Source organism: Plecotus auritus, assembly GCF_963455305.1.
Source record: "Plecotus auritus genome assembly, chromosome: X".
In the NCBI taxonomy this organism is placed as follows: Eukaryota; Metazoa; Chordata; class Mammalia; order Chiroptera; family Vespertilionidae; genus Plecotus; species Plecotus auritus.
Genome location: NC_137784.1, coordinates 118,973,925 through 118,992,801, shown reverse-complemented (window position 1 = coordinate 118,992,801; position 18,877 = coordinate 118,973,925).

Here is an 18,877-nt window from a genome sequence, read left to right as displayed (position 1 = left end):
CTAGGAGGCAGAGCTTTTGATGCTGACTGGCATAAAAACCAACCAATCAGAACCTAATCTGGGTGAACTGTGAAGGCAGAACCTAAGGTGGGGGTTGAGGAGGGGTTTTAAGGGCAACAGCTGTTTGGTGTAAGGTGTAAGAAAGCGGTTCAATTTTTTAATGACTGGTTTGGCAGTATAGTGCATATGGCTGGCTATCAGTCCAGATATAGGGATTATGTATTTTTGTCTGCCAAGAGCATCTTCTATTACTGAAAAAAGCTTCCCCCTCACTTAAGCAATCCTATCCTATATAATCTATCTATACTAATAAAAAGGTAATATGCTAATTAGACTAGGTCGACCGGCTATCTTCCGGACATCTGACTTCCTTCCAGACAAAACCATGGTGTTGGGGGCTGAGGCAGAGGCAGTTAGAGGTCATCAGGCTGGCAATGGAGGACATTTGGGGGTGAGATCAGGCAGGCAGCAGGTTAGGGGCAATCAGGCTAGCAGGGGAGGGAAATTAGGGGCAATCAGGCAGGCAGAGGCAGTTAGGGGCAATCAGGCTGGCAGGGGAGGGAAATTAGGGGTGATCAGGCCTGCAGTAGAGGGCAGTTGGGGGCAAGATCAGGCCGGCAGGGGAGGGCAGTTAGGGGTGAGATCAGGCTGGCAGGGGAGGGCAGTTAGGGGTGAGATCAGGCTGGCAGGGGAGGGCAGTTAGGGGCAAGAGCAGGCTAGCAGGGGAGGGCAGTTGGGGGAGAGATCAGGCCTGCAGGAGAGGGCAGTTGGGGGTGAGATCAGGCCGGCAGGAGAGAGCAGTTGGGGGTGAGATCAGGCCAGCAGGGGAGGGCAGTTGGGGGCGAGATCAGGCTGGCAGGAGAGAGCAGTTGGGGGAGAGATCAGGCCAGCAGGGGAGGGCAGTTGGGGGCAAGATCAGGCCTGCAGAGGAGGGCAGTTGGGGGCGAGATCAGGCTGGCAGGAGAGAGCAGTTGGGGGAGAGATCAGGCCAGCAGGGGAGGGCAGTTGGGGGCAAGATCAGGCCGGCAGGGGAGGGCAGTTAGGGGTGAGATCAGGCTGGCAGGGGAGGGCAGTTAGGGGCGAGATCAGGCTAGCAGGGGAGGGCAGTTGCAGGAGAGATCAGGCCTGCAGGAGAGGGCAGTTGGGGGCGAGATCAGGCCGGCAGGAGAGAGCAGTTGGGGGCGAGATCAGGCCAGCAGGAGAGAGCAGTTGGGGGCGAGATCAGGCCAGCAGGGGAGGGCAGTTGGGGGCGAGATCAGGCCTACAGGGGAGGGCAATTGGGGGCAAGATCAGGCCGGCAGGGGAGAGCAGTTTGGGGCGACCAGGCCAGCAGAGGCAGTTAGGGTCAATCAGGCAGGCAGGCAGGTGAGCAGTTAGGAGCCAGCAGTCGGACATCCCCCAAGGGGTCCCCAATTGGAGAGGGTGCAGGCTGGGCTGAGGGAACCCCCCTGTGCATGAATTTTGCGCACCAGGCCACTAGTAGTATTATATTAGAACCTTTAAAATAAAATATACTAGTAAATCAATTTGTCCATACTGATATAAATAAGTGATATAATGAATAAATAAATGGGAGATTTCTTAGTCTGTTTGGGCTGCTATAACAAAGTACCATAAACTTGGTGGCTTATAAACAACATACATTTATTTCTCACAGTTCTAGATATTGGAAATCTAAGGTCAGGGTGCCTGCATGGTCAAGTTCTGGTGAGGACCCTCTTCCAGGTTGAAGACTGCTGACTTCTTGTATCCTCACATTGCAGAAAGAGAGTAGTAAACTCTCTCTTGACTCTTCCAAAGGCATTAATCCCTCATGACCTCATATAATTAATTACCTCCCAAAAGCCCCACCTCATAATACCATCACATTGGAGGGAAGGGTTTTATTATATGAATTTAAGAGGTGCACAAACAGTCTATGACAGAAAAGAATGGGCAGCACTTCCTTATAGAAGGATTCCAATTAATATATGTAGAGAAATGGGCAAAATATAAAATCATCACTAGACAAACATTACAATGATAATTATTTATAGTAAGACCCACTCATAGATTTTTTTAAAAATCAGTAAGTGAAAGTTTGAGGAGAAACATGATATTGTCATATTTCATAATATCTCAAAGATGTTTACCAATTGCAAAGGGAAAAATATTAACTTTACAGTAGAGAAAACAATTATATACAACCTACACCAAGTAATCAGGGGTAATAGTAATGGTACTAAAACACATGGGCATGATGTGCCTCCTGTTATGATGTCCTGGGAAGGGCACACAACATGACTTCTGTGGCATTCATGCCAGCACTGCATAACCTCAATCTAGCTATGAGGAAACAGACAAACCCAAATTGAGGCCTATTCTTCAAAATAACTGCTCAGTGCTCTTTGAATGTATCTAGGTCATGAAAGACAAATTAAAACTGAGGAATTGTAGATTGGAGAGGACTAAAGAGAAATAACAACTGAATGCAAGGTGGGATCCTGGAACAGAAAAATGACATTAGTGGAAATACTGGTGAAACTTAAATAAGGCATGTAGTTAATAGTATTTCATTAATGTTAATTTCCTGGTTTTGATGATTGTTCTATGGTTATATAAGATGTTAATGTTAGGGGAGCTGGGTAAAGGGTAGACATGAACTCTATTATTTTAGTAACCTTTCTGAAGAAAGATTCCATCCCAAAAGGAAGACTTGCCTGGTTTTCAAGGGGAGGAAGTTAACTCCCAGTCCCATGAATATTTCTGTAGGGTACACACCATTATTAGTTATATCTTCAGTAGGTTAGCAATTAATCTACAGATTAATAAGTCTATAAATAAAAATGGTCCTGTATCACTGCACCTAGAACCTCAGAATTATGTTATTTCTGCATGCCTCTAAATAGGTGTTGTTTTTCTCAGGCTCTGCTTTGGGTTATGTATAATGACATGTGCTATGGCATTGTATGTTGAATGGTAGAAGGCCACACAGTTACCATGGTCTCCAGCAGTCTGCAATAGAGTATCATAGAGCTATTGCCACCAGGGTCCTTTTGCTTTCAGTCTCCGAACAACTTCTAAACTGCTACAGATAATAAAAGCCTTGGTTGCACCTTTAACTCACAGGATAATTTATGTCTTCTGTCAGTGTTCTGTTGGCCAGGATTTGCTTCACCACAAGCAAAAGGAAAAAAAATACATATTAGAACAATACAGGCAGCACATGTTTAGTAACTTAAATTAATTTGAAATTGCCCTAAGTGATAACCCTGTAAAAGAGTTCTGACATGGGAAATTTACATTTAAAGACTCATTTGAAGGTCAAAAATAAATATTCGGCCAACACACTTTCTCCCTTTCGTCTTTATCATAGAGTGAGCCATTAATGTTAATAGGAATGAATATTTTTATAAAGATGAAACAGGCTAGCTATCAAAATTCAAGCAATACATAAAAGTACAAAGAATATATATATATATATCTTATTTTTTGAAATTCTCACCCGAGGATATTTGAGGACATGTTTTTTGATTTTAGAGAGAGGGAAAGAGAGAGAGAGAAAGAAAGAGAAACATCAATGTGAGAAACATCAATCAGTTGCCTCCCGTAGGCACCCCGACCAGGGATCGAGCCCACAATCTAGTTATGTGCCGTGGCCAGGAATCAAACCCACAACCTTTCCGTGTATGGGATGACACTCTGACACAGTGAACCACACCGGCCAGGGCTCAGTAGCTCTCTATAAAGGTAGAGGGATGAATGGATGTGTAACTATGCAGATAAAAACAAATATAAAATAATCAGGTAACATAAAAGCATATTATTTTCATAATAAAATAGATTAGATTTTGCTGAATTTAACAAAAGAAAAATAAAATGAAATAGAGATGAAGAAATCACCGAATGCTAGATAAAACTTTCTTTGGAATAAGAAATATTGGTCCCTAAAAAATCTCTTTATTTTTTAAAAATCATTATTGTTGAAAGTATTACAAATGTCCTTTATTTCCCCCATTGACTCCTACTAAACTGCCCCCACCCTCTGACTAAGGTCTTCACCACCTTATTGTCTGTGTCCCTGGGTTATGTATATAAGTATACAAATTCTTTGGTTGATCTCTTCCCATTGGGTCATAAGGCAGTTCCATTTTTTAAATTTTTTTTTAAATATATTTTATTGATATTTCACAGAGAGGAAGGGAGAGGGATAGAGAGCTAGAAACATCGATGAGAGAGAAACATCGATCAGCTGCCTCCTGCACACCTCCCACTGGGGATGTGCCCGCAACCAAGGCACATGCCCTTGACCGGAATCGAACCCGGGACCCTTCAGTCCGCAGGCCGACGCTCTATCCACTGAGTCAAACCGGTCAGGGCCATTTTTTTTTAATTTTTTGAGGAAACTCCATACTGGTTTCCACAGTGGCTACACCAATCTGCATTCCCATCAACAGTGCATGAGGGTTCCCTTTTCTCCACATGCTCCTCAACACTTGTTAGTTGATTTGTTGATGGTAGACATTCTGTCAGGTATGAGGTGATGCTCACTGTGGTTTTAATTTGCATCTCTCTGATGATTAGTGAATTTGAGCATCCTTTCATATATATCTTGACCATCTGTATGTCCTCTTTGGAGAAGTGTCTATTCTGGTCCTTTGCCCATTTCTTAATTGGATTATTTGTTGGTTGCTTTTTTTGTGGGTTGAGTTTTACAAGTTCCTTATAAAATTTTAATATTAAGCCCTTATCATATGTATTGGAGAATGTTTTCCCTTCACTGTGTTGTCTTTTCATTTTGTTGATAGTTTCCTTTGCTGTGCAAACACATTTTAATTTGATGTAGTCCCATTATTTTTTCTTTTGTTTCCCTTGCTGAGATGATATATCAGAAAAAAAATATTACTATAAGAAATGTCTAAGATTTTACTGTTTATGTTTTCTTCTAGGATTTTTATAGTTTCAAGTCTAACATTTAATTCATTAATCTATTTTGAGTTTATTCTTGTGTAGGTGTAAGAAGGTGGTCTATTTTCATTTTTTTTTGCATGTATCTTTCCAGTATTCCCAACACAATTTATTGATTAGAATGTCTTTTTAAAATATAATTTTACTGATTTCATAAAAGAAGGGAGAGGGAGAGAGAGATAGAAACATCAATGATGAGAGAGAATCATTGATTGGCTGCCTCCTGCACCAACAACCTGGGCATGTGCCCTGACCCGGAATCAAACTGTGACCTCCTGGTTCATAGTTGACACTCAACCACTGAGCCATATTAGCTGAGCTGAATGGAATATCTTTATCTCATTGCATGTTTTTGCCTCCTTTGTCAAATATTAATTGACTATAAAAGTGTGGAAGTGTGGGTTTATTTTTGGGCTCTCCATTCTGTTCCATTGATCTGTGTTTGTTTTTATGCCAGTGCCCTGCTTTTTTGATCACTATGGCCTTGTAGTATAGTTTGATATCTAGTATCGTGATTCCTCCTACTTTGTCCTTCTTTCTTACAATTGCTGTGGCTATTTGGGATCTTTTGGGGTTCCATTTAATTTTTGAATATTGTTCTAGTTCTTTGATAGAAATCGCATTGAACTTATAGATTTTTTTGGGTAGTATGGACATTTTAATGTTTTTTCTTCATATCCATGAACACAGTATATGCTTCCACTTCTTTGTATCTTCTTCAATTTATTTCTTCAGTGTCTTATAATTTTTGAGTACAGGTCTTTTACATTCTTTATTAAATTTATTCCTAGGTTTTAGGGTTTTTTTGAAGCAATTGTACTTGTAGGAAAATGCTGAGCATGAGAATGATGTTTGCAAAGCAATATTTTCAGAGGTGTGGCTAAGGGAACAAAGTAGTAAATTTATTTTTTATTTATTTATTTTATTTTATTTTTATTTTATTTTATTTTAATAAATCTTTATTCAGATTATTACAATTGTTTCTCCTTTTTCCCCCATAGCTCCCCTCCACCCGGTTCCCACCCCACCTTCTGCCCTTACCTCTCCCCCACACTGTCCTCATCCATAGGTGTATGATTTTTGTCCAGTCTCTTCCTGAACCCCCCATACCCCTTTCCCCCTGAGAATTATCAGTCCACTCCCTTTCTATGCCCCTGATTCTATTATATTCACCAGATTATTCTGTTCCTCAGGTTTTTAATTCACTTGATTTTTAGGTTCACTTGTTGATAGATATGTATTTGTTGTTCATAATTTTTATCTTTACTTTTTTCTTCTTCCTCTTCTTTAAGAATACCTTTCAGCATTTCATATAATAGTGGTTTGGTGGTGATGAACTCCTTTAGCTTTTTCTTATCTGTGAAGCTCTTTATCTGCCCTTCAATTCTGAATGATAGCTTTGCTGGGTAGAGTAATCTTGGTTGTAGGTTCTTGCTATTCATCACATTGAAAATTTCTTGCCACTCCCATCTGGCCTGCATAGTTTCTGTTGAGAAATCAGCTGACAGTCGTATGGGTGCTCCCTTGTAGGTAATTAACTGTTTTTCCCTTGCTGCTTTTAATATTCTCTCTTTGTCTTTTGCTCTTGGCATTTTAATTATGATGTGTCTTGGTGTGATCCTCTTTGCATTCCTTTTGTTTGGGGTTCTGTGAGCTTCCTGGACTTGTAAGTCTATTTCTTTCACCAGGTGGGGGAAGTTTTCTGTCATTATTTCTTCAAATAGGTTTTCAGTATCTTGCTCTCTCTCTTCTTCTGGCACCCCCATAATTCTGATGTTGGTACGCTTGAAGTTGTCCCAGAGTCTTCTTACACTATCTTCAACTTTTTGGATTTTTTTTTTGCTTTTTGCTTTTTCGGTTGAGTGTTTTTTGCTTCTTTGTATTTCAATTCTTTGACTTGATTCTTGTGTTCCTCTAGTCTGTTTTTGGGTCTCTGTATAATATTTTTTATTTCAGTCAGTGTATGTTTAATTTCTAGTTGGTCCTTTTTCATATCTTCGAGGGTCTCGTTATATTTATTGGTCTTTTCTAGGATATTCTTGAAAAGCCTTATAACCGTGGTTTTGAATTCTATATCCAGTCGTTTGTTTTCCTCCATTTCTTTCGTTTGTGATCTGTTTCTTTGACGCCGCATTTTCACTGCTTCCCTGAGTTGGTAGGGTAAATTTGTCTGCTAGGTTTCCTATATAGCCCAATGGGTCGGCCTCCCAGTTAACCTGAGGTGGACACTCTTGGTGCACCCCTTTGTGGACTGTGTGTACAGCCTTGTTGTAATGAAGTCTTGATTGTTGTTGGTATCACTGGGAGGAATTGACCTCCAGGCCAGTTGACTGTAAGGATCAGCTGTGTCTATGCTGGGAGAAGTTCGGTGCTGGAGACAACCTTATAGGATTAGACTTGCCAAATTGCAATAGCCTCTGTGCTCAGCTTGGATGGGGTGGAGTCTCAGGGCGGAGCAGACAGTCTTGGCTTCCCGTCAGCCTTGCCCTTGCGCGCACTCGTAGACCTCTGCCTTTCCCAGCTCCCGAGTCTCTGCCCGAGAGTCCAGACTCCCCCCACAAGAGTGTGGGTCCCCAGGGGCTCACCTGGAACTGGGGTTCAGTGCAGTCAGAACTGGGGCCCAGTGCAGTCAGGAGCCTCCGACTCCCTTCCACTAGGGAAAGCCTGTGGCAACCTCGGCTGCCTTTGTGCGCACTGGCACGCGCGCGTCTTCAGACCTCTGCCTTCCCCGGCTCCTGAGTCTCCGCCCGAGAGTCCAGACTCCGCCCGTAAGAGCATGGGTCCCCAGAGGCTCGCCTGGAACTGGGGTTCAGTGCAGTTAGAACTGAGGTTCAGTGCAGTCGGGGGCTTCCTTCCCCCTTCCGCCAGAGAAAGTCAGCCAGGCTCTCAGCCGCCCTTCCTCTCTGCGCGCACAAAGACCCTTTGCCGTACCTCCAATTTTCTGTGAGCTTTTCTCTTTCCTTCTAGTTGTAGAATTTTCACTCAGCCAGCTTTCCGGTGGTTCTGGATGGTGTCCGTTCTGTCTTTTAGTTGTAGTTTTGAAATTGTTGTGCGAGGCAGCATTTTAGGTGCTTACCTATGCCGCCATCTTGGTTTCTCCCAAAGTAGTAAATTTAAATGGTACTTTGAAGATTTGCACTAAGGTACTTGAAACAAAAGAGATGTGATTGATGTAACTGCTATCATTAGGGCAAATTTTGCAGAGGTGACTTACTGGGTTTGTGAATAGAAAGAAGGATCATGGGAAAAGAAGTATTGATGGATTCTTGCAATTTTAAATTACCTCAAATACCTGCTTAATAATATTCCTACTCATTTTTAGCCAATAATTATTAAGCTCTAGTAATGTGCTATATAGCATGCTAGGTATTGAGCACATAGGTAGTATAGATGGGTAAGAAAGCTCACACACAAATTTTTCAATAATTAAAGTCTGCCATGGCAGGGGCTCTGTCTAGTAATTATTAGTTCATAAGGAAGAAATTCAGGCTTTATAGAGTGACATTCCTCTGAGGGTTTTGAGATCTCAAAAAAAATTCCATGGCTTGTAAGTGGTAAGGGAGAAGTCACTCAATGCATCAACAAATTTTCAGCAATGTATTGAAATACAGAGCATGTGGGAAAATATTTTGGCAATTTGTACTGTAAACGTGTCAATTGGGAGATCCTGTTTTTGCCACCACTTGAAGAAGTGAGAAACCTAAATGACAAGATATCACTTTGTCTTTTGCCAAACAAACTGAATGAGGAACTGGATTCTGTAAAGATGGTTGAGAGTGGTAGGATGTATTATAGCAAGCACCATTGGCCATGCCTCCTAGGTGAGTTACTTGGCTTCAGAGACAAAGTATTACAGAATATTGCATAGAGAATGTGTTTGGGAAATGTTTGAGTAGAAAATGACACCCAAAATCTCTCTGAGCAGCTCATTCGTTAACAATTTAGCTCTAGGAAAGCTTGTTTATGGCACCAAAGTTCAGACTATGAATTTGAAAATCAATCCATTGATTTGTAGTGAAAATATAACTGTCAAATGATAACTCATGTTCATATTAGTGCTTTACCTCTCCCAGAAGAAGCTCTCTTCTCCAATGTATTGGGGTTGAGCAGTTGGGTCAATTCTTTCATTAAAATTTTTATTTTGATAAAATTAAAACCCCAAAACATTTCAAGAATATTGCAAGGAACTACTGTGTGCCATGTATTCTTTCCCAGATCCATCAACTCTTTACATTTTGCCTCATTTGTGCTTACTCACATGGACGCCTATATCCTCTCTCTCTCTCTCTCTCTCTCTCTCTCTCTCTCTCTCTCTCTCTCTCTCTCTCTCAATATGGGGAGTATAGATAGCTCTCTTTAGATATATCTATAGCTCTCAATATCTATATCTATCTGTTTAGCTGCAAGACACACACACACACACACACACATATACTAACAGTATAACATTCCTTATTCTGAAGCATACCTTGCTGATACTAATATGGGCACTCCATCTTTTTGATTAGTGTTTGCATGTATATCTTGTTCCATAACTTTACTTTTAACTCAATTATACAGTATTTCTATATTCAAACTGGGTTTCTCATAGATAGCATATTGTTGAATCTTGTTTTTTTATACAATTGGTCAACCTCTGACTATTATTTGCTAGGTTTAGATTATTTACATTTAAGTGTTTATTAACATGGTTGGTTCAGTGCAATTACTTATCTATTTGGATTTAGGTCTGCCATTTTGCATTTTTGTCTTCTATTTATCTCATATTCTCCCCATATATTACTGCTTTTTTTCATTCTTTTGGGAGGTTAATTGAATATTTTCAGTATTCCATTTTAATTTTTCTATTGACTTTTAAATGTTGCCTCTTTTCATTAGTTGCCAATTATTACTCTACAGATTACAATATGCATCCTTAACTTATGGGGGTCTAAACAGAATTAATACTGCTTTATTTCACATAACATATAAGAATCTTATAATTTCACAGTTCCATTTAGCATCATGTCTTTTGTTTTATAGTTTTCACACACACACACACACACACACACACACACATATGTGTGTGTGTGTGTGTGTGTGTGTATATATATATATATATATATATATGCATATATAATTTGTTATAAATACCAAAAATATTCAGATTTAAAAGAAGAAAAAAATATATTTTTTACGTTTATCCACATATTTACTAATTCAAATGCTCTTAATTACATCCTCCAAATGTGAATTAATATCTGTTGTCTTTTTCTTTCAGTCTGAAAAGCACTTTTGTATGTCTATTGTGACATATATTCTCAGTTTAAATATATATATATGTACATATATATGAAAATGTCTTTATTTTACCTTCACTTTTTTCTTTTTAACATTTAAAAAATTTTATTGATATATATGCATATAGCATTGTATTAGTTTCAGGTGTTCAATATAATGATTTACGATGTGTTTGTATTGTGAAATGATCACCACAATAATTTTAGTTAACATCCATCACTATTCATAGTTATAATTTTTTTGTGTGATGAGAACTTTAAAGATCTAATCTCTTAATTTCTAAATATACAATACAATGTTATAAACTATATTCACCATGCTGTATATTACATCCCAGTAACTGATTTTTCTTATAACTGGAAGTTTATAACTTTTGAACACTTTCACTCATTTTTCCCACCCCATCCACCCCACCGCTTCTGTCAACCACAAATCTGTTCTCTGGATCTATAAGTTTGGTGAATATTTTTTTTTTTTTTAGATTCCATATATAAGTGAGATCATACACAATTTGTCTTGCTCTGACTTATTTCACTTAGTGCCCTTTTAATTTCACTTTATACTTTTCTGGATATAGAATTTTCCTTCTAGAATCCTTCTAGGATTCTCCCCATTATTTTACAGATGTCTTTTCATATATAATTTTATAGTGACATGAATTTATAAAGACACTGTGAAGTATTCAGCTTAACTTTTTAAAAATTAAGACTTTATTTATTGAGTAGTTTTAAATTCACAGCAAAAGTGAGGTGTAGGTACAGAGATTTCCCATATACCCCTTGCCCCCACACATGTGTGGCCTACCCCGTTATCAGCATCCCCCACCAGAGCAGTATGTTTGTTATAAGCAATGGAGCCTCCATTGACACATCATAAACATCGAAAGTCCATAGTTTATATTATGGTTCACTCTTGGTAGTTGCATATTCTGTGAGTTTGGACAATGTAAAATGATATACACTGAGTGGCCAGATTATTATGATCTCTGAAAGCATAATAATCTGGCCATTCAGTGTATATCCTATATAATAAAAGGCTAATATGCAAATTGTCCCCTTGACCAGGAGTTTGAACTACAGGCAGGGTGGCCAACCGCTCATGTCCCCTCCCCCTGGCCAAGGCTGGCCGGACCCAACCCATGCATGAATTCATGCACTGGGCCTCTAATATCCTATCTAATAAAAGAGTAATATGCAAATTAACCATCACCCCGCTACACCCACAAGCCACGCCTACAAGCCATGCCCACAAGCCAATCAGGAACGAATATGCAAATAAACCCAACCAAGATGGCTACCGCCACAGAGAGCAGGAGGGAGGCTTGGGTTTCCCCGGCAATGGAGGAAGCCAAGCTCTCCGCCTGCCCTTGCCGGCCTAGGCCTCCACTCAAGGCTACAAAGTTTCAATGATAGAAGATACATAAATTCAAAGAGAAATGGCGGCAGCCATGGAGCTGGAAAGAGCAGGAGGGTAGGGTTGCCCGCGGCGATGGAGGAAACCAAGCTTTCCACACACCCTGGCCGGCCCAGGCCTCCGCTTAAGGCTACAAAGTTTCAATTATAGATGATACATAAATCCAAAAAAAAAATGGCTGCTGCCACAGAGCAAGCAGAAGGCTTGGCTCCGCTCCAGGCTACAAAGTTTCAATTGTAGAAGATAAATAAACCCCAGATACCAGGGCCTCCGCTTGGGTCACCAGGGGCGGTGGCTGGCCTGCAAACCACCACAGGCCCTTCGCCCAGGCTGCCTCACACCCCAAGGGAACCCCCACCCTGATCCGGGACACCCTTCAGGGCAAACCAGCTGGCCCCCACCTGTGCACCAGGCCTCTATCCTATCTAATAAAAGAGTAATATGCAGATTGACCATCACTCCAACACACAAGATGGCTGCCCCCATGTGGTCAAAGATCCTGCCCCCATGTGGACACAAGATGGCCACCACAAGATGGCCAGCAAGGGAGGGCAGTTGGGAGGGACCAGGCCTGCAAGGGAGGGCAGTTGGGGGCGATCAAGCCTGCAGGGGAGGGCAGTTAGGGGTGACCAAGCTGGCAGAGGAGGGAAGTTGGGGGCAACCAGGCCTGCAGGGAAAGGCAGTTGGGAGGGACCCAGGCCTGCAGGGGAGAGCAGTTGGGGGGGACCAGGCCTGCAGGGGAGGGCAGTTGGGGGGGATAAGGCCTGCAGGGGAGGGCAGTTAGGGGTGACCAGGCTTGCAAAGGAGGGCAGTTAGGGGTGACCATGCCTGCAGGGGAGGGCAGTTAGGGGTGACCATGCCTGCAGGGGAGGGCAGTTAGGGGCAAACAAGCTGGCAGGGGAGCAGTTAGGCATCAATCAGGCTGGCAGGGGAGTGGTTAGGGGGTGATCAGGCTGGCAGGCAGAAGCAGTTAGGGGCAATCAGGAAGGCAGGCAGGCGAGCAGTTGGGAGCCAGCAGTCCTGGATTGTGAGAGGGATGTCCGACTGCCCGTTTAGGCCCAATCCCGGTGGGATTGGGCCTAAACGGGCAGTCGGACATCCCTCGAGGGGTCCCAGATTGGAGAGGGTGCAGGCTGGACTGAGGAACACACACCCCTGTGCACAAATTTCGTGCACTGGGCCTCTAGTATGTATATATATATATATATATATATATATATATATATATATATATATGCACACACACACACATACTGAGTGACCAGATTATTATGGGTTCAGAGATCATAATAATCTGGCCACTCAGTGTATATCATCATTAAAGTATCATACACAATTTTTTCAGTGCTCTGAAAATCCTGTGTTGTACCCAGTCATCCCTCCTTCTCTCCCCCAACCACTGACAACCACTGATCTTTTTATTCTTTCCATAATTTTACCTTTTCCAAAATGTTATATTGTTGGAATAATACAATATGTACTTTTTCAGATTGGCATCTTTCACCTTGTAATATACATTTAAGGTACCTCCATGTCTTTTTATGGATTGATAGCTCATTTCATGTTAGCACTGAATAATAGTTCATTGTGTGGATATACCACAGTTTATTTATCCATTCACCTACTGAAGGACATATTGGCTGCTTTCAAATTTTGGCAATTATGAATAAAGCTGCTATGAACATCCATGCACAGGTTTTTGTGTGGGCATAATATTTAAGTTCATTTGGATAAATATCAAGGGGTGTGATTACTAGATCTAGGATAAGAGTGTATTTAATTTTGTAGAAAACTGCAAAGCTGTCTCCCAAAGTGTCTGTGCCATTTTATATTCCCAATAGAATTGAATGAGAGTTCCTGTTGCTTCACATCTTGTCCAACAATTGGCTTTGTCAGTGTTCCTGATTTTGGCCATGTGTAGTGGTATCTCATTGTCTTAATTTGCATTTCCCTGAGAACATACAGTGGTGAAGCATATTTTTATATGCTTATTTGCCATCTGTACATCTTCTTTTTTTAAAAAAAAATTTATTGTTGAAAGTATTACAGATGTCCCCCTTTACCCCCATTGACCTCTTTTAGCCTGACCTATCTCCCACCCCAGGCCTTATCCACACTATTGTCTGTGTCCATGGGGTATGCATATATGCATACAAGTCCTCTGGTTGATCTCTTCCCTCCCACCCACCCTCCCCAGCCTTCCCTCTGAGGTTTGGCACTCTATTGTGTGCTTTTATGTCTCTGGATCTATTTTGTTCATCAGTTCATTTTGTTCATTAGATTCCATATATGAGTGAGTTCATGTGATACTTGTCTTTCTCTGACTGACTTTTATGAGGTATCTAAAGTAGTCAAACTCATAGATAGAAAGAAGAATGGTAGTTTTCAGGGCCTGGGAGAATGGGAAAGTTAGTGTGAATATACTTTATAAACTGAGCACTTAAAAATGGTTAACATGGTAAGTTTTATGTTATGTGTATTTTACCACAATTAAATATTTAAAAATACTTAACTGTGGCTATGAAATAAATTTCTGAAGAACTTGGATTTAAGAAAACTTTCATGAACAATGAAGGTATCTAACCAATTGTATACCAAGTGTTGGGGATGAATTAAGAAAAGACTAATTAGAAGATTAGTCAAGAAGATTAAAGCTGAAATTTAGCTGTGTCAAAAAAAGACAGAGCAATTAAGGTGTTTTCCTCAATGCTGAATGGGAGAACGAAAGAGATGGGCATGTGGCAAATGATTGGGTGATATAATGCAAATGGAATATGACAAGAGATAATGCCCAGAAGGCTGATTTACTTAAATTTTCTTTTACTCCTCTCCTTTCTCTCACGAGAAAGGCTTTCACAAATTCAGCACTGGTGGACAGTGGCCTCCTTGTTCTTCAGTTCATTATAGACATATGGAAAACTACACCATGGATTGTGATTGCTTTCTGCTTTGTTACTTTAATTCTTAGCCTGCCACTGACACCACATTCCACTGTCACTGGTAAATAGAAGGCAGTAGGAAGCCTGAACATCACCATCCGTACAACCAACCCTGGTGACATTTGCTGCTAATTATCTGCCGTCTATTTAGCTGATAATGTTGCTAAATTGCTTCTTCCACATTGAAATTTAGTGGGTAAAAGCAGGGGCCTTGAGTGAGAAAGACCTGGATCCCAGGTCTTCACCACCAACTATTTATATGAACTTAGTTTCTAAACTGCTCCAAGCCTCAGTTTCATAATCTATTAACAGATTCCATACTTCCCCAAGTTAATATAAAATTTAGGGAGAATATTTTAAAAACCTCTAGAATAGTGTCTGACTTATGGTAGGTGTTAAAGAGTGGGAATTTTTGAGCATGCTTACTACTACCATTGCAGAGAGGCCATGGACTATACCCCAGATAGAGTGGTCAGTGCTGACACCAGGCCAGGCCTTGAGATACGGTCTCATGGCCCCTTCCCAGCACGTAGGCCTTCTTTCATAGAACACTGTCAGCTTTCTGAAGAACAGGATGACCCTGTGAATAACATGGTCGTCAATGGCATGATCCTGACGTTGCTTAGGAAAAACTGTTTTGTCTTGGGTTGCTTGCTCTGCAAAAACAGGATGTGGTTAATGTGCTTAAAAGTGGTCCTCCACAAAGGGTCGGGGCTGCTCTCTGGACTCCTTGCGTGGAGAAAGGCAGAGCAGTCACCAGCCGGCTGGCTGGCCAGCTAATAAAGGCTCCCTAAATTTTAATTTGGTCTGGGCTCCAGTGGTCGTTCACTCGCGCTCGCTCCACAACATTTGGAGATGCCCCAGCGAGATAACCAGCCTTTGACTGGTCCTGTGACCGGAGCTTACTGGGGTCCCTGGACTCTCCCCTCGACCTAGGGGGAGATCTCTGAGAGATGTTCCTCAGCCCCGGGACTGGTAGAGGTCAGAGACCCCCCCGCCCCCTGCTAAATTTCCTGATTGACTCTGATCTGAGCCACCTGGATCTGGTTCTTACCGGTAAGAAACTTATTTCTGGTTCTGGTTCTGTTCTGTGGGTGCCCATCTGGGGTCTCTGGAAGGCTGGACGCAACGCTACTTCCGAGACCGGATCCCGGCGCATGACGGTGCCTGGTGATCCTCAGTCGGTTGTCTTTGTCTTTTGTTATTCTGTGTTATTGTGTTCTAATTGTCTCTACCATTAGAATGGGTCAGTCTGCTTCATGTTCTTCTGTCTGTACTCCCTTGCAATATTTTTTGAAAAATTTTCAGGAATTCAAGCGGCGAGCAGATGATTACGGAGCCTCCGTTAACGCTTTTGATTTACAGAAATTTTGTGAGCGGGATGGGAACGGGGAAGTGCTGGTGCAGGAGCGCCACCTCGTAAGTAAAAAAACTCAGACTGTCTGATGTATAAATGTAAGTGTGAGGGTCTGTGTGAAGTGAAAGCTACTTTGTGCCATCTGGCTGTACGCATGAGAGTATTTGTTATCTCTTTCTGTTGTTTAATTTGTTTAAAGACAGTGCACCTCCCAGCTTTAGAGGGAAAACAGTAGAGAACTTTTAATTGCTTTTCCTTGATTTATAATTTTGCTGTGTTAGTTTAAAATTTTGGAATTCTAGGGTTAATTTGTAAAGGTTGCCAATCCAGAGAACTTTAAACAAAGGCTTGTGGGGTTAATATTAGTCATAATTAACTGCTTTGTAGGCTGCCTTTTTCAGCCCTGCTGGCAAACATAGAATCACGTGGTCCTGAGAACTGGGACCTGCCTGCCTTCCTGATAGATTTACAGTAGGTCTCTGGGGGAGGAAGAGAGCCGAAAACTGCTCCGGAGCAGGTGTGAGAAAGGGTAGAGGTGGTGGAATTCACTCTCAGCCTGCTGAGATAGAGAAGCCCTAGGCTGGGGGACAGGGGATGGTTAGAGATATCAGAAGTGGTGAAGGTTGAGATCCTCTGGGGCCTTGGAGTAAAAAAGGAAAATCTGGGAGGGAGAGCAGCTGTTCCTTAAGTGTAAAAAGCCTGGTTATACAGGATCTCAGACCACTTGCCTTATGTCCCCTGCTAAGGACAGAGTAAATGGTTAATGCAGAAAAGGGGGTGGGGCGTCAGTGGGGAGAGATAGATTTTTGTTGATTTTGCTGGGTACAACCCGCTCTGCTGGCATCCTTGGTTTCTTACTTATCTGAACTATGCTGGCAGAACACAGTGGGTCTTCCTCTGCCCCATTTTCTTCTCTTTAACCCTTCCAATACACATAAAGAAAATTTCATTGTCCGAGCCTGGCAGGGAGAGGTTACTGGGTACTTCTTGGGCGGTGGTACAATATTCAGCAAAGGAACTTTAAGATATAATATCTTCAATGTTACAACTAGTTTAAGTTTTAAAAATCTCTGTCTCTCAAAAAGAAATATTTTTTACCTGCTCTTAGTTTTATCACAGAAGGTCTAAGTCATAAATGTTAATCTAAGAAATTCTGGCTGTTTATTTTTAGGAGTCATTAAAGGATTGAGGTTTCAAAGAATAAGGAATACTGAGTAGAAGGTCTGAGGCATGGTTATGCATTTTTAAAGGACATAGAAATAAGGTTTAAAGGCTAATTTGGAAGTGTAAAATTGATAAAGGTTGTGTATGTAATAAAAAAGAGAAGAGAAATGTTGTAAGGAAATTGATTAAATAATACAGGCCAGTAAGCCAGGAAGAGTAAATAATTTCAAGGAAAATTCTATCTTAAAGCAGGTCAGTATATTTTTCTCCTTATACAATTCCTCTGAAATTTGGCAATACTTAATAGATAAATCATGGCAATACATTTCTTTGCATAAATTCAATAAGACCAGTTTCCAATAGTCGTTTTATTAACCAGAAACTTAGACTGGAGTATCATGTTTTAAAGAGCCCTGCCTGAACTCTGAAGACCTGAAGCCAATAAGAGTGCCACGGAGAAAGTCTGGTATCCTGCTTGGTAGCCCTGAAAATAGCTGGTGCTGGAGTATCAGGCCCATGTCCTACCATCACTGGCGGTTGGTCAGAGTAGAAGGGGAGCAATAAGGGCGCCTCTGCGTCCCTGGGGGACCCCCACGCACTCTGAGCCGCGATGAGTAGGAGGGCTGAGATGGGCCTTGAAGCCTAGGGCATGGGCCCGGGTAGAGCCACTACAGGTGAGGACTTCACCTAACTCAGCAGATACTACAGGCAGGCCGGACGGCAGCTGGATGGCTTGGCTTCCTGGCCCTACGGGACACATTAAGATTCAATCATGAAATTCTGGCAAAGGTAGTCAGTTACCATTCTTGTTATGTTTATGCAAACAATCAGGCCAAATTAAATACAATAGATAAATTAGTCTTGATTTGGCTCTTTTGATAAACATAGGGGTAATTTTGAGGAGAAAAATTCTATTTCAATAGAAGTTATTAAAACTGAAAGCTTTTCTTTCCAGACCATTTGTTACAGTTTGTCTCCGCCAGGTCACAAGCCCACCTCCTTCTGTGCCCAGGCCTCATTGTCCCTCTGACAGATAGCAAGGATCTCTTGGCTCTGAGAGAAACTTCTGACCCGCCTCAGCAGGAAGTAGCTAGAAGAGCCCACTGACGTCCATTTTCCCTAAAAGAATTCAGAGCCAGGATCCTTGAGGTAATATATTAGTCAGTTAGACAGATATGAGCAGAGCAAGGACGATGGGCCAACTAGCACTACCAGATGTAATTAAGTCTTTCCATCTCCACCTATGCGAGACAAGGGGACTCCCCAGAAGCAAGAGGTAACGAGGCTGCAGATGAAGCAACCCAGGAGGTTGCCCTAAAATCAGTGGGGCCTCTACAGATTCTAGTGACTCTTCCAAACCCTGACCTAACCACCTCACCAGCTTACATGGAAACCCAATCTAGAGAAGCTGAAATCCATAACCAATCTTTACTCAAGTTCTTATAGGCTTTACAGTCCATCCAGAGAGCAGTCCAGAAGCATGTCTGATCTGGTCCATCCTTCCACCCTGGTGACTCTGTTTGGGTAAAGAAATTTGCCACACAAGGACTGACTCCTACCTGGAAAGGACCACCTCCACAGCAGCAAGGTCGACGGGATCCCGACGTGGCTTCATCACACCTGGCAAAATAGAGAGTCCAGGACTCTTTGTACCCCCTAAAGCAGCCGTGGGCAAACTACGGCCCGCAGGCCAGATCCGGCCCGTTCAGCTGTTCTACCCGGCCCGCGGAGCCGAAAGAGCGGAGGGTTCTCTTGCTCTCCCCTCCGCTCCTTTACT